Source organism: Somniosus microcephalus, chromosome 10, assembly GCF_052327205.1.
Source record: "Somniosus microcephalus isolate GS21.2 chromosome 10, FLI_Smic_1.0, whole genome shotgun sequence".
Classification (NCBI taxonomy): domain Eukaryota; kingdom Metazoa; phylum Chordata; class Chondrichthyes; order Squaliformes; family Somniosidae; genus Somniosus; species Somniosus microcephalus.
This window is the reverse complement of record NC_140996.1, coordinates 209,683,588-209,709,465: the sequence shown is the minus strand read 5'-3', so window position 1 is coordinate 209,709,465 and position 25,878 is coordinate 209,683,588.

The window sequence follows — 25,878 nt, the reverse complement described above, 5'->3', positions numbered from 1 at the left end:
GGCAGAGACTTTGAACAAATATTTTGTATCAGTCTTCACGGTAGAAAACACTAAAAGCATCCCAATAATAATTGATAATCAAGGGGCTATAGGAAGGGAGGAACTTAAAACAATCACTATCACTAGAGAAAATGTACTAGGCAAACTAATGGGATTAAAGGCTAACAAGTCCCCTGGACCTGATGGCCTGCATCCTAGGGTTTTAAAATAACTGGCTGCCGAGATAGTGGATGCGTTGGTTGTAATCTACCAAAATTCCCTGGATTCTGGAGAGGTCCCAGCGGATGGGAAAACCGCAAATGTAACTTCCCTATTCAAGAAAGGAGGGAGACAGAAAGCAGGAAACTATAGGCCCGTTAGCCTAACATCTGTCATTGGGAAAATGCTGGAATCCATTATTAAGGAAGTAATAGCAGGACATTTAGAAAATCATAATACAATCAAGCAGAGTCAACATGGTTTTATGAAAGGCAAATCGTGTTTGACAAATTTACTAGAGTTCTTTGAGGATGTAACGAGCAGGGTGAATAAAGGGGAACCAGTAGATGTAGTTTGTTTGGATCTCCAGAAGGCATTCAATAATGTGCCGCATAAAAGGTTACTGCACAAGATAAGGGCCTAGAAATTCAGTGGGCTGCGCCACCAGTTAGCGCCTAAAGACGGCACTCAGTGGCTTTAGCGCCACTGGCCGCGCCTCCCGCGATATTTAGCTGGGGCGCTGCGCCGCCTCCGATGATGTAATCGGTGTGCGCAGCACCCCGATCTCGATATTTGGCAGCGACCGCCTCTGTAGCGCCGTTCGCAAATGGTGCCCGGTTCACCGGGCCTTCTTGTGGCGGCAGTGGCGCAAATTAAGGTGGAGGTGCGGGGCGGCCGTTTTTTCCAGCGGCCGCCTGCCAGCACCTCCGTTCCCGGCCTCCTGATCGCCCCCCCGCGGCATTGTCGGCTGTTTTCCGAGAGCCCGGCACTTCTCCTCGGTGCCGGGCTCTTTTGCCGGCACTCGCGATCTCCGATCGTGCTGGTGCAGGCCCCTCCCCCTTAAGAATGGGAGGAAGGCCTGCAGTACCGCATCGCGCCATGCCGCAGCGTGTGGCGCTGCGGCACGTTGCGCTGCGATATTCAGTTTCAGCGCCCTAAGAAGGACGCGGGGCGCCTCGAGCCTCGCCCCGTGTCCTTCTTGGGGCGCTCAAGCTGAATTTCCGGCGGTCGCTACTGCTCCAAACGCTGCGCTAAATCCGGCGCCCAGGCAAGCTTGGCGCCCCGTTTGCGGCTCCACCCAATTTCTCCCCCAAGAGCTTACGCTGTTGGGGGTAATATATTAGATTGGATAGAGGATTGGCTAACTAACAGAAAACAGAGAGTCGGAATAAATGGGTCATTTTCAGGTTGGCAAACTGTAACTAGTGGGATGTCACAGGGATCAGTGCTGGGGCCTCAACTATTTACAACTATATTAATGACCTGGATGAAGGAACCGAGTGTACTGTTGCCATATTTGCTGATGGTACAAGGATAGGTGATTTAGCAAGCTGTGAAGAGGACACAAAGGCCTCCATTTTGCCAGGCCCGAGGAGGCTGAAGGGATCAAGGGATATGGGGAGAAGGTAGGGACAGGGTACTGAATTTGGATGATCAGCCATGATCTCATTGAATGGCGGAGCAGGTTCGAAGGGCCGAATGGCCTACTCCTGCTCCTATCTTCTATGTTTCTATGGAGGTGTGTGAGGTGTTAAAATCGCAAAAAATGGCGGGCGGCTCCGATCCCAACTCCAGTACGCCGCCGAGCAATTTTCCCAGAATCGGGGTTTCAGACTCCGTTTCCATCCCGCCTCCAAGAGGTGGGAAAGACCCTTAAGGCCCTTAACAACCAGTTAATTGCCTCTATAATCCCATTTTGAGAGGCCTTTCTGATTTTACCACTTTTTCCCCATCCTGCACATCTTCTCTGGAATACACCAGTTAATCCTGGTGGCCTCACAAGTGGATTGCTTGTTAACAGCTGCAGCTCCACCATTAAAAAGGAGTTTTCACCAATGATCATTTGCAGGTGGCAGAACTTTGTTGTCTCAGGTCTGGGGGAACTTTTAGCAGGCATACTCATTGTTGTGGAAGTTTAGAGCCTAACACCCATCTCCAGTGTGACCTCCTGGGAAACCCCTCTCCACACCTTGACTGAGTGCTTCCTCAACTTAAGCATATACCAGAAGCATGGGAACCATTTATTTCCTTTCCTCCTGTACATCAGATTCGGACGAAGACCTTCGAAGACCGAAGGCAGCAGCAGAACCATGAACAACAGCAGCACCAACAGCAGCAGTGACAACAGGAGTGCCAAGCTGCTGCTCACCCACCTGAAGCTGCACAGGCCTGAAGGCGCCAGCGTGCGACCACATTGCTGCCCGGGATGCGAGGGATGCACACGTTGGCCAGATTTGCTTAGCCTGCACAATCAAACACTTTTGCCTCACACCTTCTTACCAGAGCATCGACAATGGACAAGAACCTGCAGATTCCTATTACTCTTGTTAGATCCGTGTATTTTGATGTTGTGTGTCCTTCAATAACTAGACACGAGACTGCAGGGAACAATCAACAGGTATTTACTGGATGAGGATTACTCTAAAACTAAACATACAGATCCCTGCTCAGGGTTTATATACAGGTGTGGTCACTGCCGGTACTACAGTATACAGGAGCTGTAAAAAGTAGTTCTCCCCTTAAAGGTACATACACTACAATTCCTCCCCTTTTAGATTGACAGTACCATAACATTCATTTAACAATTAACACTTTTAACATGCACATTAACTGAAAATAGTCCATTTATAAATTCAGTCTTTGGGGCGGCTTCCTGATCCTTTCTGGATAGCGCCTTTCCTGAGTGTCTTGCTCTTGGTGCGGAGGCCCCCCTGTCGTCAGTTGGTTCATCAGCTTCCGATGCTACAGTTTCTGGGGTAGATGCTACCTGTATGTTGGGTTCATCACCAGGTACGCGAGACATGAGGTTGACTCATTCCTGTGACTCTAGGATCTGGTCGACGTGGCGTCTCACAATGTTCTCCCCAACATCCACTGTGTACATTAGTGGCCCCTGCTGTGTGAATATCGTTCCTGGTTGTCATTTCTCTGTTCGGTAGTCGCGGGCCAAGACTGGTTGTCCGACATTGAAGCTCCTTGTCGGCTTCTCATTGATGTGCTGGAATTGCTTATTCTCAACATCTCTTCGTACATTTGGTCTGAGCAAATCCAAACAAGATCTCAACCTTCGGTTAAAGAACATCATGGCCGGGGTCTGGTTGGTGACTGCATGTGTCGCATTTCTGTAGGCTAACAGGAAATTGTCCACCTTATGCTGCAGTGGAATGTTGTCATCGCACATGGCACTTACTGCTTTCTTAAAGGTTTGTATGAACCTCTCAGCCAATCCATTTGTGGCTGGATGATACGGGGCGGATGTGTAATGCCTTACCCCATTCCTTTTCATGAATCTTCGAAACTCTTCGGACACAAACTGTGGTCCGTTATCAGAGCAAATCTGCTCTGGCAAGCCGTTCCTGGCAAATATGGTCTGTAGGACTGCAATAATTTTCTCCGTGGTGGTGGATGACATTTTGATCACCTCAGGCCATTTCAAGTGCGCATCCACGGCTATTAAAAACATTGGCCTAGAAATTTGGTGGGCTTTGCGCCCAGTTACAGCCCAAAGAGGGCTTCTGCGCCAGTAGGGGTGGTAGCGCTGATTTTGAGGGCCGCGGTAATGGCGGCAGTAGCCGGTAGCGCTGCGCCGGCACCGATGATGTCATCGGTGTGCGCAGTGCCCCGGTTCCGCCCCGCTACCGCCCCGACCCCCATCTTCAGTAGCGGCCGCCTCTTCCGTGGCGGCCGCTAACAACATCGGGAGACCGGGTCCTTAATGCAGCCTTAGCGGGGCGCTTTAAGGTGGAGGTGCGGCCGGCCGCTTTTTTGGCGGCCGCCTGCCCGCACCTCCTTCCCCGGCCTCCTCCACCACCCCCCCGCGGCATTGCCGGCTGGTTTCCGTGGAGCCCGGCACTTCTCCGTTGTGCCGGGCTCTTTTGCCGGCACTCGCGATCAGGGCTCCGGCCGTTGCAGGCACCTTCTCCTTAAGAGAAGGAGGAGGCCTGCAGTACAGCAGCCTGCCGCACCGCATCGGGTGGCGCAGCGGCACCGGGAGCGCTGAAATTCACTTTCAGCGCCCCAAGCGGGGGCGGGCACACCCTGGAACAGCGCCCGGTTCCGCCTTGGGGCGCTAAAAGTGAATATGGGACGGGCGCAACTGGCTCCGCGGCCAGCGCAAACTTTTCGGCGCAAACGAGCTGGCGGGGCTATACCCAATTTCTAGGCCATTGAGTCCATGAATGGACCAGCAAAATCAATATGCACCCATTGCCATGGAGATGAGGGCCACTCCCATGGGTGTAGAGGGGCATGTGGTGGTGCATTTTGGACCTTCTGGCATCCTGAGCAGCTCTTTGTCAGGTCCTCAATTTGCTGATCGATCCCCGGCCACCACACATAAGCCCTAGCAAGGCTTTTGATTTTCACCCCTCGCAGATGGCCTTCGTGAAGCTCATTTAGCACTCTCTCCCTTAACTTGGGTGGAATTACCACTCGGGATCCACACATCAAGGTCCCCTGGCATACTGACAGCTGTTCTCTTCTGGATGAGAATGCTGGCAACAGTGAGCCGCCATGTGTTGGCCATCCCTTCACCGTCAAGTCATATACCCGAGACAGTGTCGGGTCATTTCGGGTCTCCTTCTCTATATCAGCGTTAGTTACTGGCAAGCGTTCAATTATAGTCGAATAAAATATTTCGACAGGGTCCACTGCTGGTGCTTCCTCCGCAGTAGGCAGTGGCAGGCGTGGTAGCCCATCAGCGTTTCCATGCTGTTTCGTGCCCTTATACTCGATTTCATATTGGTTCGCCCCTAGAAAAAGGGACCATCTTTGTAGCCGTTGCGCAGTCATCACCGGAACGCCCTTCTTTGGATTAAAGATGGAGACAAGTGGTTGGTGGTTAGTCAGCAATCTGAACTTCTGCCCGTGCAGATAGTGGTTGAACTTTTTCACTCCCCACACTAGGCTGAGGGCCTCCCTGTCAATCTGGGTGCAGTTACGCTCGGCTGAGGTTAGTGACCGAGACGCAAAGTCTACCGGCCTCTCCGAGCCGTCCGGGAACTTGTGCGACAGCACCGCTCCAATGCCATAGGGTGATGCATCACATGCCAACCGAATTGGTAGTGCTGGGTTGAAATGAGCCAACACCTCTTTTGATGTGATCAATTCTTTGCACTTCTGGAAAGCTCGTTTACATTCGTCATTCCACTTCCATGGTACCCCCGTTTGCAGTAGGGTGTTCAGTGGGTGTAGTACGGTAGACAAATTCGGCAAGAACTTATGGTAGTAGTTCACCAGCCCGAGGAACGACCTCAGTTGTGACACATTTTCCGGTGCTGGAGCCTTGACTACTGCCTCAATCTTTTCAGGGGACTTATGTAACCCCTCTTCATCAATAACGTGGCCACAATACAAGATCTGCTTCTGGAAAAACTCGCATTTGTGGCGATTTGCTCGGAGCCCATATTCCTTCAATCTGGTGAGCACCTGCTCCAGGTTGGCAAGGTGATCACTGTCATTTTCGCCCGTGACCAGGATGTCGTCCAAATAACACTGGGTCCCTGGAATCCCTTGCAGGACTTGATCCATTGCCCTTTGCCAAATAGCCGGAGCTGATGCTACCCCGAACACCAGCCGGTTGTATTGTTAGAGACCTTTATGAGCGTTGATCGTGAGGTATTGTTTCGAGGCTTCTTCTACCTCCATTTGCAGGTACGCCTGGGCCAGATCAATCTTAGTGAAGCATTTCCCTCCAGATAGCGAGGCGAAAATATCTTCAATCCGCGGAAGCGGATATTGTACCGTGTGAAGGACTGGGTCACTTTAAAGTCCCCACAGATGCGAACCTTCTTTGGTTCCCCAGGCGTATTACTCAATGACCTCTTCATTACAGGAACGATGGGTGTAGCCCACTCGCTCCAGTCCACTTTGGACAGTACTCCTGAACGTTCCAAACCTTCCAGCTCTGCTTCGACGGCTGGGCGGATCACATAAGGCACCGGTCTGGCCTTAAAAAACTTTGGGCTTGCATTTTCCTCTATTTTGATCATCGCTGTTATGCCTTTCAATGTTCCAAGTCCCTCCTGGAACACTTCTTGTACGTCAGTTAGCATTTTTGACAGTTGTCCAGGTGTGGCGTCGTCATCCTTTTTGGCTTGTATGGAATGCCAATCTAGCTGTATCTTCCGGATCCATTCACGTCCTAGTAGTGGTGGTCCTCCATCTGGCAATACATATAGGTCCATTTTTGGTGTTTCCTTACTGTTATATATAACGTTCACCCTTATTTTTCCTTTGGGGTAGACTTTTTGCCCCGTGTATGTCTTCAAGACAATCTCTGTATCTCTCAAGGGTATATGTGAGAATAGCCGCTTGTAGTCCCTTCGGTTTATGACTGTTAAGGCTGATCCTGTGTCCAATTCCATTTTCACTTGGACTCCAGCTATCTTGAGCATGACCCAGATAGTATGGTGATCCTCTGTTTGGATCACCTTATGTAGTTTCAGACAACCCAGCTCCTTGCTTCCGGAGTCTGTATCACTTTTCTGTTCATCTGAACTACTCTCCGTCACCTTATGTACCTTCTTGTACTTCTCCTGTGGAGATTTCTTGCTGCTGGTTTTCTTTCCCGACCTGCAGACTCTTGCTATGTGTCCTATTTTTCCACACTGTCTGCACACTTTGTCCTTGAACCAGCAATCATTATGGTCATGTGTTGCTCTGCCGCAGCGATAGCACTTCACTGTTCCGTATGACATTTCATTTGTGCCATATTCTTGCGGTCTCCGTTGCATCTCTGCAGTGCCCCGTGCGGCTGCTTCGTGTGATACTGCCATGCTGAAAGCCTTGTCCAGTGTAAGATCCTTTTCTGATAGAAGCCGTTTCTGGGTTCCTTCACTTTGAAGCCCACACACAAACTTGTCCCTTAAAGTATCTGCTAGTCCCGTTCCAAACTGGCAGTGTTTCGATAGCTTGCGCAGTTCCGTTAAATACTCAGCATTACTTTCATCTTTATGCTGGTTCCTTTTGTGAAACTTAAATCTTTCTGCTATCAGCAGCGGTGTGGGGTTTAAGTGGTTCTGTAGGATTGACACTATGTTTCCAAAATCCTTTTCCACTGGCTTCTCTGGGGTTACTAGGTTTCGCAGTAAGCCATACATTTTTGCACCCATTGAATTCAACAATACCAGCGTTTTCCTCTCATCTGGCACTTCATTCGCCTTGCAGTACACTTCTATGCATTCGACATATGTCGTCCAATCTTCGACTTAATTGTCGAATGCTGTGATACTGCCACTCTTCGGCATGCCTGGGTGTGGTTAGACTGGCTCAAAATGGCGTTTTCCCACGCTCTCCCTTCTTCTCCGCTGCGGCTCAAAATGGCGTTTTCCCGCACTCTCCCTTCTTCTCCGCTGCGGCTGCTCGGCCCTTGAACACCGGCTGCGCTCTGCGCGTTTCCCTTTCTTCCCCACTGACGCTGCTCGTCCCTTGAACACCGGCTGCGCTCTGCGCATTTTCCTTTGCGCCTCTCTTCTCCCATCAACGCCGTTCGGTCCTGAACACCGGCTGCGCCCTGTGCGCTCTACCCTCTCTCTTCTCCCGTCGACGCCACTCGGTCTTGAACACCGGCTGCGCCCTGTGCGCTCTACCCTCTCTCTTCTCCCGTCGACGCCGCTCGGTCCTGAACACCGGCTGCGCCCTGTGCGCTCTCCCCTCTCTCTTCTCCCGTCGACGCTGCTCGGCCTTTTCTGTGCCGTCGGTCGGCTCTAGCCGCCGCTGTCCGGGAAGGGTCTGCACCGTACCTGTTGCCAGCCAGTTTCGCTGGACCACCGTGACTGGAGAACCAAGCCCAGCTCTCAACAGCCTCCCCTGCGATGCTCAAATCTCCGCTGGATGACTGGGCGGTTGCTCGTGGTCGACGCCCGTGCTTCTGAACTCGACCTTCTTGCACTGTTCTCCAGGAGCGAATCCCTGGGAGGTGATGCAGAGTTGCAGGTAGGTTCGAATCTGCCTCGTCGCCAATGTTAGATCCATGTATTTTGATGTTGTGTGTCCTTCAATAACTAGACACGAGACTGCAGGGAACAATCAACAGGTATTTACTGGATGAGGGTTACTCTAAAACCAAACGTACAGATCCCTACTCAGGGTGTATATACAGGTGTGGTCACTGCCGGTACTACAGTATACAGGAGCTGTAAAAAGTAGTTCTCCCCTTAAAGGTACATTCATTACAACTCTGACCACCATACTAACAATTGCAAGTTGCTCTAAGCCCTCAATGTGGAAGTCCCATTTGTGAAATGACACAGGCCACAACTTCAACAGTTTGCCATCAGAATTTTTTATCACAACAAGCAACTGATATCATTTCAAAAATAAACACAACATAACCCCCAAGTGCCTACTCTTGTGACTACTTGTGCAGTATCTTCCTCTTACGCGTGCTCCTACGTGGTGATTCCCCTGTGGCTTCAGCAGATGTGGAGGCCCCTTGCTCACTTTCTTGCTGCTCCTCTCTCAACACCTTTGGCGGCCATCCTCTGGGGTTGCAAACCTGTGAGGGCTCGGCAACAGTCTGCTGCTCCTGCGGATGTGCAGCCAATGAGACGCCGATCTCAGTTGAGTGAGGACTCTGGTGGGGCTCTGACCGAGGGCTTTGCAGTGGCATGGTCGTGTGAGCGCTTGGCGAGGAGACCCCACTTCCTTGTTGTCTGCCACCAACATTCCTCTCATGGGTCAGCCCCACTTCAGAGCTAGCAAGTGGCTTGACAACACCTTGCTACACTTCAGGGGGGCCATGAGGACCCGTTTCTGCACTGGAAGTCCTACTCCAGAGAACTTCCATGAAGGTCTGGTTTCTATGCTCAATAGCTGACCATCGCTCCTCGAGATGCCTGTCTATTCTGAACAATGACCATGTTTTCAACACTCTGGCGACTTAGCTCCTCCATGGCCGTAGCCATCCTCTGCTCTACCATAGCCATCCTTTCCACGGAGGTTGCCATCCTTTCCGTGGTGATGCGTTCATGTGCCAATGCCTCCACAAAGGCTCTGCTCATGTTCGCAATGGACTCCTCCATTCATTCCACACTCACAGCGATCCTGGAGACAAAACCTGCCAGAGACTCCTGCACCTGTTCCTGGAGTTCCAGCACTGATTGAAAGGATAATTACTAGTCCTAGCCCCTTTAGGGCTACCCCGGATCAGGCGTATTCCCCAGACGTTCACCTTCAACTAAAGTTAGAGGTAGCTGAATCCTAAAGACGCTTAATTGGGTCTAAAGGTCCATACTGTCTCTCCTTAAAGGAAAGGAACAACCTGAAGATGTTACCATCCTCCAGATAGCACTTTTAATAAGTTTAGCTAGGCTGTAACCTTCCGGATATTATGAGGGTCCAGAAAACTCCCCCAGAATCCTGCAACTCCTTACCAAGGAGCGTACAGAGATTGAGTTCGCAAGTTTGATACAGAAGTACTATGTGAGACAATTCTAAAAAGATATAGATTTATTAAAGAACCAACATGTAATTACAGTAAGTATTTCAATTGCAACATTAACATTTCCAAATACAAAAAGATTTTACAATCTTATTATCAGAGATCCTTATTCTCAAATCTTAACTTCATTACATTTTTACATTTCTTAGTCTTATTCCAGGATATCCACCAAAATCAAATACAAGTACCTTGATCCCCGAGATACAAAGAGTTGAAGACTTACAGAGCTTGCCTCTGAAGCCTGAGAATCACTTTGCCCCTTCAAGCGAATCTGTCTTCCCATTTGAAAGTTCAATTTTTATACCCTTTCTCAGTGGTATTTCCTTTGAAGTTTTCTGCTGATGTAAGCTAATTATCTCGTCCTTTTTCTGCTGACCCCTGCTATTTTTACAGTTAGATCAGCTTGTAGCATTAAGAATCGTGTCTCTACCTTTAGGTGTTCAAAGCTTATCACAAAAAACGGTGTGGAGCAGATGTTTCTATTTGATGTCATTCTTACCAAAGTCTTCTGTTTGTGTCTCTTTCCGAAGTGTACATTAAAAACACCTCAACCGGGTGCACCATTGTCTTCTAGTTACCTCAACTGGTTGTAACACAGGCTCGTGTCTCTGTGTTTGATTTGATGTTACTTTTACGAAGGCATATGTTTCTTTAATTTTCTGTGTTTGTTTACAAAGTATACTTTAAAACACCTTAACTGGGTGTACCATTGTGTTCTGTCCAAGGCTTCAGACTTTCAGGAACCTTTAACCTTCTGTTTCAACAAGGCTATTGATTCAGTGTCAACAACTTATCTTATCTCAATAGCCTGTATGCTGTTTACAGCTTTATTTGTTGAGGCTTCCAGATTTTCAAGCCCAGTTTGTCATGTTTTAATAAAGTCAAAATTCCTTCATAGGATGGTGTATTTTTCTGAATAGGTATATTGCTTATTCCTTCACATGCTCTCCTTCTGGATGGACCCAGAGGCACAGGGTCGACATGCAGCTGAGCCGAACTGGCAGAGTCCTGCGCCCTCCGACGAGGGCTCTCCACTGCTGTCCCTGTCTCCACCATCTGCTGATGCTCACTTGCGAGCTGTGATACACCAGGTGACAACACTACTCTATCTCGTGAAGGTCCCACCGAGGTGTGAGTGTCTGTGCTGGTGCTGGGTGCGCTGAATTCTGCTGACACTATGCCCTCAGAGGCTGCAGCCTCCTCTGAGGAGTCTTGAAGCTCAGGCTGTTCCTCCTGGACAGTGGGGACGGGTGCTGTCAATGGTCCTGTGGGGGAGTAAAGGAAAGAATTAGAGATGTGAGGTAAAGATTGCATGCACATTGAATTGTGCAGATGATCATAAGTTAGAGCATCAGAATCATTATCAGTCACTTATGCAATGTCAATGAGAGAGATGCCAAACTATTCTGTCACCAGCTTGCTGTGATGCGCCCGTCTGTCTGTCCCCCACTTGCGAATCTTCCTCAACACCAGCGATTTCCAGGGCCGCCTCATCCAAGGTGGTGAGCTGGGCTTCTGAGGGTGGCCCTCCTCCTGTCCTCACACTTTCCCTCTTAATGTGGGCTCTCTTTTCCTGCAATGAGGGACACAAGTGGCGTTTGAGTGAGAATGAAGGAGGGAGTGTAGAGAATCCATAGCATTGATGCTTAGAAGGAGACAAAGGGCCCTCCCTGTGTGTTGTAAGTTGTTGTTGTTGAGTCTGTGTGTTCCAGATATACTTATTTTAAATAACTGGACACAGACAACAGGAAAAACTTAAACAGGTCTTTACTACTTGAAGGTCAGGGCTGAACTGCTTTACAAATTACTACACAGAGCTTATATACCGGTGTGGTCACCACCGGTACTACAATATACAGTAGCAAGAGAAAGTAGTCCATCTTCTTAAGGTAGTTCTCTTAAGGTGGTACAGGTTACATACACCACAGTTGTCATTGCATCACAGTGATAGGGAGTGTGAGGGCTGCATGGTTGAATAGTTAAGTGAATGTGACCATAGAGAGATAGGGATGTGTAAGGGTGCAGTGATGTCAGTGTCAAGTGAGATGTGGAGGAAGAGGTTGGCAAAGCAGAGTGCTAGTGAGGAGAGGCGATGGAGATCAGATTGAGGGTGATGGGAAAGTCATACTCACTTTTCCTGTGTGGAGAAGGTCATGAAACCTCTTCCTGCGCTGCAGCCAAGTTCTGCAGCACATAGACATTGAGTTGACCTCCTGGGCCACTTGCAGCCACACAGCTTTAGTCTGTTGGGGAGGCTTTTTCCTCCCTGAGGAAGGGAAGAGCACCTCCTTATTTGATCTTGCTCCCTCCATCAGAGCTTGGAGGGAGGCCTCATCGAACCTTGGAGCACACTTTGGCCTACTGCTGGACATAGTTGCTGAATGAAGCGATCACAACAATGGGCATAAAGTTTAAAGTCTCCAGAAGAAGCAAGGCTGCTTGCAGGCCTTAAATCCAGCAGCATTAATGACGTCATTGGAGGTGACTTTCTGTATGAAAAGACTCATTGGGCCAGGGGTTTCCACACGCTGGAAATCAAGTGCCCAATTAGGGCAAAATTGCACTTCTTTCCCCACTTCACATCGGAGTCGGTGTCCTGACGCGAAAACCACCTGACATGCCCCAGCCCGCCCCCAATTGGCAAAATTGAACCCAAAGAGTCTGCAAAAGGATATAGATAGGTTAAGTGCGTGGGCAAAAATTTGGTAGATGGAGTATAATGTGGGAAAATCTGAGGTTATCCCCTTTGGTAGGAAAAATAAAAAAACAAGATATTATTTAAATGGAAAGAGAATACATAATGCTGTGGCATGCAGATACAGCAAGTAATTAGGAATGCAAATGGAATATTGGTCTTTATTGCAAAGGGGATAGAGTATAAAAGTAAGGAAGTCTTGCTACAACTGTACAGGGCGCTGGTGCGACCACACCTGGAGTACTGCGTACAGTTTTGATCTCCTTATTTAAGGAGGGATATACTTGCATTGGAGGCAGTTCAGAGAAGGTTCACTAGGTTGATTCCTGAGTTGAAGGGGTTGTCTTATGAGGGCAGGCTGGGCCTATACTCATTGGAGTTCAGAAGAATGAGAGGTGATCTTATTGAAACAAATAAGATTCTGATGGGGCTTGACAGGGTAGATGCAGGGAGGATGTTTCCCCTCGTGGGGGAATCTAGAACTAGGGGGCATAGTTTAAGAATAAAGGGTCGCCCATTTAAAATGGAGATGAGGAGGAATTTCTTCTCTAAGAGGGTCGGGAATCTTTGGAATTCTCTACCCCAGAGAGCTGTGGAGGCGGAGTCATTGAATGTATTCAAGGCGGGGATAGATAGATTTTTGAAAAACAGGGGAATCAAGGGTTATGGAGAGCGGGCAGGAAAGTGGAGTTGAGGCCAAGATCAGATCAGCCATTATCTCATTGAATGGCGGAGCAGGCTTGAGGGGTAGGATGGCCTACTCCTGCTCCTATTTCTTATGTTCTTATGAAACAATCACTTCTTTACCCTGTCAGAAAGGTTAATTTTCTTATACTGAAAATAAAGCTTGTGATGCAAAATTTTTTAAAAGTGCATAAAAAACATACTCTGGGAACCTCCTCAGGGCGTCTCCAGCTCTGCCGTCATCACTTCATAGAATCATACAGCACAGAAGGAGGCCATTCGGCCCATCGTGCCTGTGCCGGCTCTTTCAAAGAGCTAGCCAATTAGTTCCACTCCCCATAGCTCTGCAAATTTGTCCTTTTCAAATATATATCCAATTCCCTTTTGAAAGTTACTACTGAAAGTGCTTCTACCATGTTTTCAGGCAGTGCATTCCAGATCATAACAACTTCGGTGGAAGTTCGGCGGAAACCCCCGCTTACATCAGAAAATAAGAACATAAGAAATAAGAGCAGGAGTAGGCCATCCGGCTCTTCAAGTCTGCTCCATCATTCAATAAAATCATGGCTGATCTTCTACCACAACTCCATCTTCCCGCACTATCCCCATATCCCTTGCGTCCCTTAGTATCCAGAAATCTATCAGTCTGTTTGTTTTCATTCATTACTGGGATGTGGGCATCGCCGGCAAAGCCAGCATTTATTGTCCATCCCTAATTGCCCTTGAGAAGGTGGTGGTGAGCCGTCTTCTTGAACCACTGCAGTCCGTATGGTGAAGGTACTCCCACAGTGCTGTTAGGGAAGGAGTTCCAGGATTTTGATACGGCAATGATGAAGGAACAGCGATATATTTCCAAGTCAGGATGGTGTGTGACTTGGAGGGGATCTTGCAGGTGATGGTGCTCCCATGTATCTGCTGCCCTTGTCCTTCTAGATGGTAGAGATCGCAGGTTGGGGAGGTGCTGTCGAAGAAGCCTTGGCAAGTTGCTGCAGTGCATCTTGTAGATGGTACACACTGCAGCCACGGGACGCCGATGGTGGAGGGAGTGAATGTTTAAGGTGATGGATGAAGTGCCGATCAAGCAGGTTGCTTTGTCCTGGATAGTGTCGAGCTTCTTGAGTGTTGTTGGGGCTGCACTCATCCAGGCAAGTAGAGAGTATTCCATCACAGTCCTGACTTGTGCCTTGTAGATGGTGGAAAGGCTTTGGGGAGTCAGGAGGTGAGACACTCACCGCAGAATACCCAGCCTCTGACCTGCTCTTGTGGCCACAGTATTTATGTGGCTGGTCCAGTTAAGTTTCTAGTCAATGGTGACCCCCCAGGATATTGATGGTTGTGGATTTAGCGATGGTAAAGCCGTTGAATGTTAAGGGGCAGTGGTTAGACTCTCTCTTGTTGGCGATAGTCATTGCCTGGCACTTGTGTGGCACGAATGTTACTTACCACTTATCAACCCAAGCCTGAATGTTGTCCAGGACTTGCTGCATGCGGGCATGGACTGCTTCATTATCTGGGGAGTTGCGAATGGAACTGAACACTGTGCAAACATCAGCGAACATCCCCATTTCTCACTTTCTGATGGAGGGAAGGTCATTGATGAAGCAGCTGAAGATGGTTGGGCCTGGGACACTGCCCCGAGGAACTCCAGCAGCGATGTCCTGGGGCTGAGATGATTGACCTCCAACCACCACAACTATCTCCCTTTGTGCTAGGTATGACTCCAGCCAGTGGAGAGTTTTCCCCCCCGATTCCCATTGACTTCAGTTTTACTAGGGCTCCTTGATGCCACACTCGGTCAAATGCTGCCTTGATGTCAAAGGGCAGTCACTCTCACCTCACCGAATCATTTGAATATGTTCAACCACTGAGCATCCACTTACGGCGGCAGAGCAGGAGAATCCCTGAGGAAATTCACCCCCATGATTTGTAGGACTGGGCATGGGGAGCTGAATTTGGGGATTTCAAGACGGAGCTGACTGACTGCCACCAGTGTGGGAATTGCAAACTGTTGGACATTTACAAATGACTAATGGCACTCAGAGGAACATAGAGCACGCAGGACCAGAAAAGACCTCACCTCCCTGGTAGCGTTCTACTGAATTTATTTTGGACCTTTTCATCAGCTTCAATATCCTTTCAATAGCAGGGCGCAAAAGACTTCTTTCATTTGTTGACAAGGGTGTAGCAGAGTTATGTACATTTGGTCAAAGGCACCATTGTATGATTTATATGGCATCACAGGGCCTATTTTAGGAGCTTAAGCTGCAGCAAAAAGCTTCGTCCACAGGATAGTACATATCGGGAATTTGGTCACGTGTAGCCCACCACTTTCCAACCATCAGTTTTAATAGGCAGAAGATTGTAGGAAGCATGCGCCCAAATTTCTGGAATGCTCTCTCGGCAGGCAAGGTTCTGCACTGGATTCGTGGACTCAATACAGTTATCGCCATAACCAACCGAATGGCGCTCTGGCTCTAATCACCCTTGAAACAAATAAAAAAATCTTTAACAAATTATTTCCTTATGTAAAAGCAGTGTTGCTTTAAAGATGTTCAGAATATTATGAGGGAGTGGGACTGACTGGATTGCTCTACAGAGAGCCGGCACGGACTCGGTGGGCCGAATGGCCTCCTTCTGTTCCGTTATGACTCTATGGGCTGGATTTTGCCAATGGGGAGCTTTTGGAGGCGGGACTCCCACTTGTCAGGTTTCAGTCCCGCCTCCATCAACTTCTGGCCAACCCACGCTATTTTCCCTTGATTGACCTTGTTAAGCCCACCCAGCGGGCTCAGCAGGCCAATTAAGGGGAAGCCGGTTACAGAGAATGTCAACGTATGACGTTTCATCTGTCAAAAATTTTTGACAGATGAATTGTCATCGTTTGACAGCTCTGTGAAACTCAAACACTGACATTCTATGTAGTTTGATGAGTTCTTGAATTCAAGACTCATCAAACCTCTTTCTTTAGCAGAAATTAGATGGTTGTTGCATTGGAGAATGCAACGGCCATCTGTCATCTATGCCACGGAGGTGTGAGACTCTCCACATCCCCAACTCTTGAAGCCTGCAGGAAGAAACAAAGGTAAGTAAACTTTTACTAACACTTTCCACTTACCTCACATACTCACCTCTCCACACTTGCACCCATCACTTACCTTCACAGCGCACTTTTGTACCCTCCGATCCCCGCAGACCCACTACTCGCCTCGGTGACTCTGGCAGGGTTCGGAACCTTCGGGAGGCCTGCACTTCTGTGGGTAAAATGGGGATAATCCTCTAATCTGCTGGTTAGATAAGTGGCACTAATCCCCGTTCCGCCTCCAAGGAGACGGGACCCGGCGCGGGTCGGCTACCCGTCTCCTGGCAAGGTGGTACGGAGGTGGGTTGGGGGCAGGTTGGGCACCCGCCACCAGATTCTGCCATTTTCCTGGCAGTCCCGCCTCCATACCCGCCTCCCCAGGGCTGGCAAGATCGCGTTCTATGACCTACCAAAATATGTTGATGTTGAAATGAATGCTCTAATGCTGCAATGTTATGAGACTGTTTGACATTTTTACACTAATATATAAGAGGATGCACTACTTCGGTGAAAAGCGTTGTTAATTATGTACAGCACAGAATATAACACAGTTGTAAGACCCTGACGTTTTAAGAAGCATTTCAGATTTGTAAGCAGCAGGCTCCAAACCAATTTGATGTAAGAAAAAAAAATCCCTCAAAGTCACAAAGCATAATAGAGTTGAAATCCAAGAGTCACTGAGTTTTGGTATTGTTTCTGTCAACCTGCTGGGGTTCATCTTCAATCGGTTTGACACAAAGCACCAGGTAAGAATCAAGACCCAGTGAAACAAATGAAGTAAGAAGCAGTGAGTCTTGAGCACCAAAGTCCATCAGGAGGAAATGGTCACGTGACAACAATTACGTGGCTAATAGTGACAGCTATAATTCCGCTATGGGATGCTGACTGCCTGTGTAGCCACAGAGCGTGAATACAGTAATAGACAGAGTTCTGACAAGGAGAGGCAAAACAGCAGCATGGCCCTACTTTGCCTGTGGAAAAATACCAGCGGGGACCTTGCTATGTGTAAATTGGGTGCCACCACAGTGACTACAGCTCAAGGGTGCTTCATTGGCTGAGAAGCTTTGTTGGGACACACTCGGGACATGAAAGGTGCTAAATAAAGGAAAAGCAAAATACTGCGGATGCTGCAAATCAGAAATAGAAAGTAGAAAAAGCAAGTTCAGGCAGCATCTGTGGAGACAGAAACAGAGTTAATGCTTCAGGTCGCTGACCTATCATCAGAATGACCCTGCTGCGGCATTTATTAGCTAGTTTTTACCACTTGTTGTGCACTTTGTGTTTTATGAGGAATGTATTTTCCAAACACCATTGTTGTTGCACAAATGCGTAATGGTTAATGGTTGGGTTAAAAAAAGCAGACAGGTGAAAAAAGTTCAGTCTGAAAGTCTAACGTCCGCCCCATGCTGAGTCACAAAAACTACTACAATTGCTTCCCCTTGCCAGGAAGATCATACAAGCATTTCTGGGCATCATTATAGTTTGGTCCTTACGATCCTCTTGGCCCCTGCCACTCAACATGCTCACAGCAGTGTCAGCTGTCATCCCCATCAGTGCCTGCACAGCCAGGTTTGCCCTGTGTGATGGTTAACAACCCAGCCGAACGTCCTCTCTGCTGCACTTTCAGTCGCCTTCATCACACTGCCAGCCTTTTGTTCCTTGTACTGAGCTCTGCAAACAATATCTTGCCTGCAGCTCCTGTCATCAGAGAGTTCCCATTGCTGTGAAATAAACGCATTTGGCCTCTGGAGCATAATCAATTTTTGTTTTGGAAGTCAGTGGGGAGATTGTCAATTTGAAGATTAAGGACCGAGATGATATTTATCCTACAAGTTTTATTCCGCTGCTTTCCGCTTGAAAATGGTCACATTTGCAGCTTTCTATGTTGGGAAGAGATCTGAGCTCTGTATAGCAGCTGATAGTGAACATTACTTGATACCCTCCCAATGGACGTTGCTATGGCGCTCTGGTTCTTTATTTAGAACTGGTGTGAGCAGGTGAAATTTCTGCTGTCACTGGGTCTGCACGTATCTGTGCCATGTGATACATTGCAATAATGTGGCAAGCGCAAAACATGCCAGGGCTGGAATCATCCATCACAAGTAAACCGCCGATATCAAGTGCAGATGTGTGCTAGAGTTGTAAAATGTACATGAGAAATGTGTAAAACTAATTCAATGTGGGACCTCGCTGATCTAAATATACCATTTAAATGAGGCTCACACATGCCTATAGTACACGCCTTTTTGCTTCTCCAAAAATGTGCATTAGAAGATTAAGGGCTAGAAATTCATTATAGCCAAGGAATGGGCGGTGTCAGTCGAAAAGTTGGAGAATTAGCGCCAGGTGCTAATGCTTTAGACTGCATGTAAAATTCGTGCTCACTGCTGAAAAAAGTGATTGGAGCGCTAATTCAAGTCTTAAAACCCAAGCTCATTGGCGTTACACTCAAAGGGTAGACCAATATCAGGTGCAGTCTAATCGCAAGTTATGATTGCCAAAGGCTTTTTTCACTACTTAAAGGGGAGGTTCATTGATGCTGCAGCACCTCATTCTCAGCATTGCTGACTGTGCAGATGCCTCAGCAAGTAGAAGCAGAACAAGGAGAAAGGAGCTGATGGACTGAACAGGGTGTGCTCATGGCAGAGCCACATCCCAGGGAGACAGGCCGCAGATTCTGCAATGAAGCACTGGAAGCATTAGTTTTCGCTCTGGAGAGACAGATGGCAGTGCTTTACCCGGCAAGTGGCAGGAGGCACTCGCCACAATTCTTCCAATGCATATGGAGGGAGGTAGCACAGCACGTCTCAGGCAGCATTATGGTCCCCAGGACCCACACACAGTGCAGGGAGAAATTTAATGACCTCACTCAGGTGGTCAGGGTGAGTGAATGCTTCAACAAATGCTACATACCACCATCTGAGCCACAATCTTCACACACTGCCCAAAGCACCACACCCCCAGCACTCACCCACCAACAATCTCTACCTAGCAACACTCACACCCACATCTCACACTTTGCACACAAAGAAAGCTATTCAGCTATGGTAAGCACATCACCCAAACACATTGCTCCACACTCACTCTCACACTTTCCTTTCTCTTGCAGTCCAAGGTGGCTCACAACAGGAGGGAGCAAGAGTGCACAGGCGGGGGACAAGCCAACACCCAAGCACTGTCTGCACTGGAGAATCGAGTGTTGCAGATCATTGGGTGCCAGGTGATGGGCGCCGTGGGAACCGGTGACGTTGACCCCCTTGGGGACAACAACGGTATGTTCATCCCTACTCCTGCTTCTCGTATCCCATTTCCCCGTCACCCCACAAGCATTTCGCACTTTCCAGCTAATTATGCTGTATGCATGCATTTCTCCCTTCCTGCCCTCTTCCCCTCACCTTAACTCGACTCTTCTGCCTTAAGGCTTTCAGGTAATCAGCAAGCACCTGAGCAGCCTGTTGCTGAGGGCATGGTAGAGAGTTAGACAGGAGAAGAGGAGGAGGAAGAACACACCGTGTCACTGCATCTCTCACCTGTAGACACCAGCTCAGATAATGGCACTACGCATTCTTTAGAGGCTAGTATAGTAGCGGGATCTGCACAGGATGAGGCACCAGGGACAAGTGGGCTGCAGCAAGGCCAGGGGGAAAGGGTAGCTTGTGGACCAGCTTGCTGGAGGGTGGGTTCGCGTGCGAGTTCTGCTGCACAGGACTCAGATGAGGACCTCGATGGGGAGGCCTTTAGAAGAAGGGTGATGGGCATGCATACAGAGATGATAGGTGCAATGGCAAGGGTGCCCGAGAGCCTCTCGGCAATGGGCATGGAGGAGTCCACCTCCAACATTGCACAGGATCTGCGCACACCATGGAGCCCATCATTTCCCATCTGCAGAGGATGGTGGACTCCCGGAGAAACCGTGGTGACCCAAACCTGATGCCACATGTGATGGGCGATCTGGCAGCTTCCATTGCAGCACAGGTGGAAGTGACGCAACGTCTTAGTGCTGTAATGCAGTCCATGCTTGGTGGCATCCAATCTCAGACTGCTCTCATGCAGTCTCAGCTTGATGCCACGCAAGCTCTGACTGCTGCCATCGTGGCTGGGTCTACCGCCACCGACCGAGGCTTTCACAATGTCGCAACAGGCCAGCAATCTGTGCTCCAACAGATGGCTAGGGATGCTGAGGTGCTGCCTCGGGGGTGTGGCAGTGAGTCAGTGGAGCAGGAACCTGCTGTCCTCTCTCAGGATGACAGCATTCCTGCTCCCACCACTGCCACTCCACCATTGCCCTTGTCGCTGCCTGTCATCCAGGCAGCACAGATTGCTGTCGCCCATGCTGAGGTGGTGCAGTCTACAGCTGGGCCTTCCAGGTCCAGAGCTGGTCAAGGACATCCTGCAAGGCCATCTGAAGGCTTCCGCACAGACACTCAGCAGCCTTCCACCTGCCCTGCTGCAGCCACTGGGTTAACACTTTGTAGGAGCACTAGAGTAGGCAAAGGCACAGTAACGACAGGCACTAAGGGTGAACAGTTAATATTTTTGGTGTAAATATGTGTTCACTGATTTTTAATAAATTTATTAATTCACTTACCATTCTTTTGTGGTGTCTGTCATTTCAGCTTTGTGGTGTGATATGGCCTGCGAGAGGGGTGGCATGATAGAGATGTGATGAGCAAAGTGGATCTGGGCATAAGTCACCCTGGTGTGAGGCTGGAGTTCTGTTTGGAGGAGGTGGCAGAGTTCTGTGACCGCCTCCTTGGTGAGGCGGAGCCGTCTAATACACTGCTCCTCGTTTAATTGAAGGTAGGAGATGAGCTCTCGGAATACCCTCGGAGGGGAAGGCCTCCTCGAGAGAGCCCCGCTGCCCATCCGCATCTCTCTGTGCACATGTTCCCATCTTTCTCACTGCCTACGCTCCCTCCATCATAGATCCTGGAGGGCGAGGTGGTATGCCAGTACAGCCCCCATTAATGTTACCAAATGTAGCAGTTTGATTCTTTGAAGAATAAATGTAACTACTTTTTAGTTGCCACAAGACTCCTGATACAAAAGAACCTTAAAATTACTGAATGAAACTGTTGCAGTATGTGAAATGGACAAGAAACCACTGTAACTGCACTATCCTGACAGCTGCGAGTGATTACTGATGATCCCTTTAAATAACGTCCTTGGAGCCGACTTCCTGGTGCTTTACGCCAGCTCGTCCTATCAGTGTTTACTCCAGGCGCTAAGGTAAATGGCGAGAATCAATTTAGCAGATCGGGTGGTCAGTGAGTGTTGCACACTCACTGACGTCACCATCCGCCTGGCATTGATGTGCCCGGTGATACCTCTTACTGGTGGCGCTATGGGTGCAGAATTTGGCGTGTGCCGCTAGATTCGCCTCACCCCGGCTCTAGCGCCCTATTAGCGCCATCTGCTGGTGCTAACTAGAGGCACTAAGGGGACGACTTTTTCCCCCCTAAGTGCGCAGCGAATTGGGCACCTGAGGTCAGGGGCCTGATTTTCTGATCCATGCCCAGTATTAGCAACAATAACAACAACTTCAATGTAGTAAAACGTCCCAAGGCACTTCACCGGAGTGTTATCAAACAAAATTTGACAATGAGCCATATAAGGAGATATTAGGGCAGATGACAAAAAGCTAGGTCAAAGCGGTAGGTTTTAAGGAGCGTCTGAAAGGAGGAAAGAGAGGTAGAGAGGGGGAGCAGTTTAGGAAGGGAATTCCAGAGCTTAGGGCCTCAGCAGCTGAAGGTACAGCCACCAATGGTGGTAAAATCGGGGATGCGCATGAGGCCAGAATTGGAGGAGTGCAGCTATTTTGAAGGGTTATAGGACTGGAGGAGGTCACAGAGATAGGGAGGGTGTGAGGCCAAGGATGAGAATTTTAAAATCAAGACGTTGCTCAACCGGGAACCAATGTAGGTCAGCGAGCACAGAGGTGATGGGTGAACAGGACTTGGTGCGAGTTAGGACACGGGCAGCCGAGTGTTGCAAGACCTAAAGTTCATGTAGGGTAGAATGTGGGAGGCCAGCCTGGAGTGCGTTGGAATAGTCAAGTCTAGAGGTAACAAAGGTATGGATGAGAGTTTCAGCAGTGGATGAGCTGAGGCAGGGGCGGAGACGGGCGATGTTATAGAGGTGGAAGTAGGCGGTCTTAGTTATGCTGCGGATATGTGGTCGGAAGCTCGTCTCGGTGTCAAATACGACACCAAAGCTGCAAACAGTCTGGTTCAGCCTCAGATAGTTGCCAGGAGAGGGATGATGTTGGTCACTAGGGAATGGAGTTTGTGGCGGGGACTGATCACAAAGGCCTGGATTTTAAGAAGGAAGGCGGTTTTGGGGCAGATGGGCTCCAAGGCGGTCGGGAAACACGGGAGGCCTGCAGGCGGGTAGGCCTATGGCACGAGGCTGCACTGAGGAGGGAGGGAGGGTTCGCGTGGGGGGCTGGGCAGTTAACAGGATCGGGGGGTTCGAGCAGAAGATCAGGGGTCGGGTCGGGCCGTTAAGTGGATCGGGGGTCGGGCAGAGGATCGAGGGTCAGGCCGTTAAGAGGATCGGGTGGTGGGGTGGGGGGGTCAAGTAGACGATCCGGGGGTGGTGAGAGGATCGGGGCTGGATCATCCGTGGGGGTGAAGGGAGGATCGTGGCCGGCCTCCGGATGATGGGCGGTGTGGGTGAGTGAAGGGAAGATCGGGGGGGGGAAGAGAATATCGTGGCCGGCCCCAGGCTGATTGGTGGGGGCCCGGGAAGGTGATCGGAGGTCTCGTGGGGAGGTCTACGATCGCGGTGGGTGAGCTAGGCAGGGACACTGGATCCAGGAGGTAGGTGTAAAGGCACTTGCCTCCTGGATGCAGCAGTCCCCGCCTTGCTGTAACTGCCGGGTTTTACGAAGTGTGTGAAACCCATCCAGCTACAGTTAAATACAAAATGGGGGTTAAAGAAGAGGCTTCCAGCCTCATTGTAATAATTAAATTGACGTCCCGCCTCCTGGGAGTGGGTTGGTGCTCAGCCCCATCCTACGTCCTGTCCCGCCTCCATTAGAACTAGAAGTTGGCGGGCTAGAGGCGAGGTCAGGTCGGGAATCTGATTTTTAACAATTTAACTGCCCCACGCTCCAACCCCTCCCGTTTTTTAGGTTAAAATTTCCCACAATGGTTTCGATCTTCCCAATATTTAGTTGGAGGAAATTTCTGCTCATCCAGAACTGGATGTCGGACAAGCAGTGTGACAATTTAGAGACAATGGGGCAGAGCCTCAAGAATTGGGGCTTATTCTCCAGACCTCTGGCTCGAATTTCCAAGCCCCGTGGAGGCGGGTTTGGAGGCGGGAGTGGGGGGAAAATTGCAGAGTCGAGGGGCACGAACCTTTCCCGCCCCCAACCCGCCTCCATGCCCGTTTCCCAGGAGGTGGGTACCCGACCTGTGCTGGGAGCCACCTCCCCGAGGCGGGAAGGGGATTAGTGCCAATTAACTGCCTGTTAACAGGTAGTTAACAGGCAGTTTTTGGCCTAATCCCTATTTTTAGCCCTGAAGTGTGGCCTGCCCGACGGCTCCAAACCATGCCAAGTTAGCGAGGCGGACCGTTGGTCTGAAGGGCTTGGCGGGTTCGAGATGTCCGGTGTTCAGGTGAGTGATGGGTGCATGAGTGCAGAGGTAAGTGTGTTTGGTGTGTGTGAAGTGTTTAAATATGTTTTACTTACCTTTACTTACTAATGCAGGCTTCCTTCCTTCAGGTCTCGGGAGTTCCTCATCTCATCGGCACAGAAAGCAGAATGGCCACGAGCTGTCAAAAGTTGCAGCATTCTGCTTTCTGTTCTGGAGAGATTTCTAACTGAGTCTGTGGAGAAGGACTCAAGTTAGAAATCAGATTGTCAGTGTTTGACAGCTTCATAGAGCTGTCAAACGCTGATATTTCATCTGTCAAAAGTTCTTGACAGATGAAATGTCAATCCCTGACATCACCTGTAACTGGGTGTCCCTTAATTGGCCTGCTGAGCCTGCTGGGTGGGCTCAACATGGTCAATCAAGGGAAAATCGCGTGGATTGGCCACAAATCGATGGAGGCGGGACTACAACCCAAAATGTGGGAGACCCGCCTCCATCACGTCCCCATTGACAAAATCCAGCCCCTCGTCTCACCAAGGCCAGGTCTAGTTGTAAAATCATGTTCTGCCCTTTGCAATGCAGCCCAACGTATGACTTGCTTACAACTTGGGAACATGGAGCTGGTGATGTTAGTGGCCAGTCCATCATTGCAAGATCTCTCCCGCTTGGACAACTCCTACTTGAGCCTATAATTCCACAACATTCTTTTACCAAATCTCATCACTTTGCATTTACTTGCATTTAATTATTCTGTGATTTGCAGTATTATTGTAATATCTCAGCTGTAAACTTTACTTGTACAATAACAGGACAAAAGAATTTGATTGTATGCCATTTAAACACACGGCTAGAAGCTCCCATCTCAACTGTGAAGTCAGGGCCCTACAAACACTGTATTTTGGGCTGCTTGCAGATTTAGGCTCCTCTCCATCTCTGTACAAAGTGCACCTTTTCAATTCAAAATTATATATTGTAAGTAAACTGTACATTCTGGCACATTGTTCAACAGAATCGTGGGAGAGTTATAATTTAGCTGTTTATCTCAACTCTACATTGTGCTTGAAGGTTGTGATTGCGGCTAGAAAATATTCTGAAAGTTTTCAGAGTAAAATTAAGAAAATTCTATGTAATTAGCGTCCTGTGTTCTGTTCTGCCACGTGATGTAAAGCTTTTTTCATGACACGTATTAATTGGCATGAACGGCAGCATGTGACCAGATACTGGAGAATTTCAACGGAACAAACCTTCTTGTTGTGTTTAGTCTAACAGGGTCACAAATCCCTGTGTTGAAGACTTGCTGCTTGCTTGCAGAACATGCTTTAACAAGGCAGCCACACTACAATATAATTGATCTCTTTCATTTAACTCTGGGGTTTCTAGGGTTCTTCCACCAAAGTAACAGCCAATGAGCGGGAGAACCCCCGTGGAAATTTACCCATGAAACTTTGTCTTCTGTTACGCCTTTTATCTTACATTTATAGGAATTTGTACTCAATCCAATTCATATTTGAAAATTCCCACTGCGAATCCGTCATGCTGCTTGTTAACTTTTCTGCCCATTTAATTTGGGTCATTTCGCTTTTTGCCTCATTGAACTTTGCCCTTTGTTCCAGTCCAGCATCCCTATCTTTGACTCTTCGTTATCCCAATGAAGTTAAAGCTGTGATGGTGAACTCAAAGGTTTCTGTGGAGGGATAAAGAAATGGCCTCCCTCATTTGTACTTTTCCTTAGGGCCTTTGCGATTTTGATCGCTGATGCCAATGTTTGGGTATCCACAAACCAGAAATCTGTTGAATTTGGTGCTTAAAAAGGTGAATAAAACACGAATAAGTGCCAAACATGCCCCAAATAATCTGTTTGATTGACAGACAGGAAGTAAATGAAGACTTATTTCACATGGTTTATTCATTTAATACAGTAGGATTTTTTTTTCTTCATAATTTTCTAGTTTTATTGACATTCAGACATAACAGTTTTACCAGATAAAGTTACAACCCTATTCTGGGGAGCACAGCTTAGGAACCAAGGGTGATCAGACCCATGTCCTGGGGGAGTTGAGGAGGTTCCTCTTGTGATTCTCCTACCAGTCACCATAAGTCTGGCTGTTTCATACCCTTATCTCTCCTTAAGTCCATTGCTGGGCAGAATATCATATTTAGGTTTATTTTTCTCTGT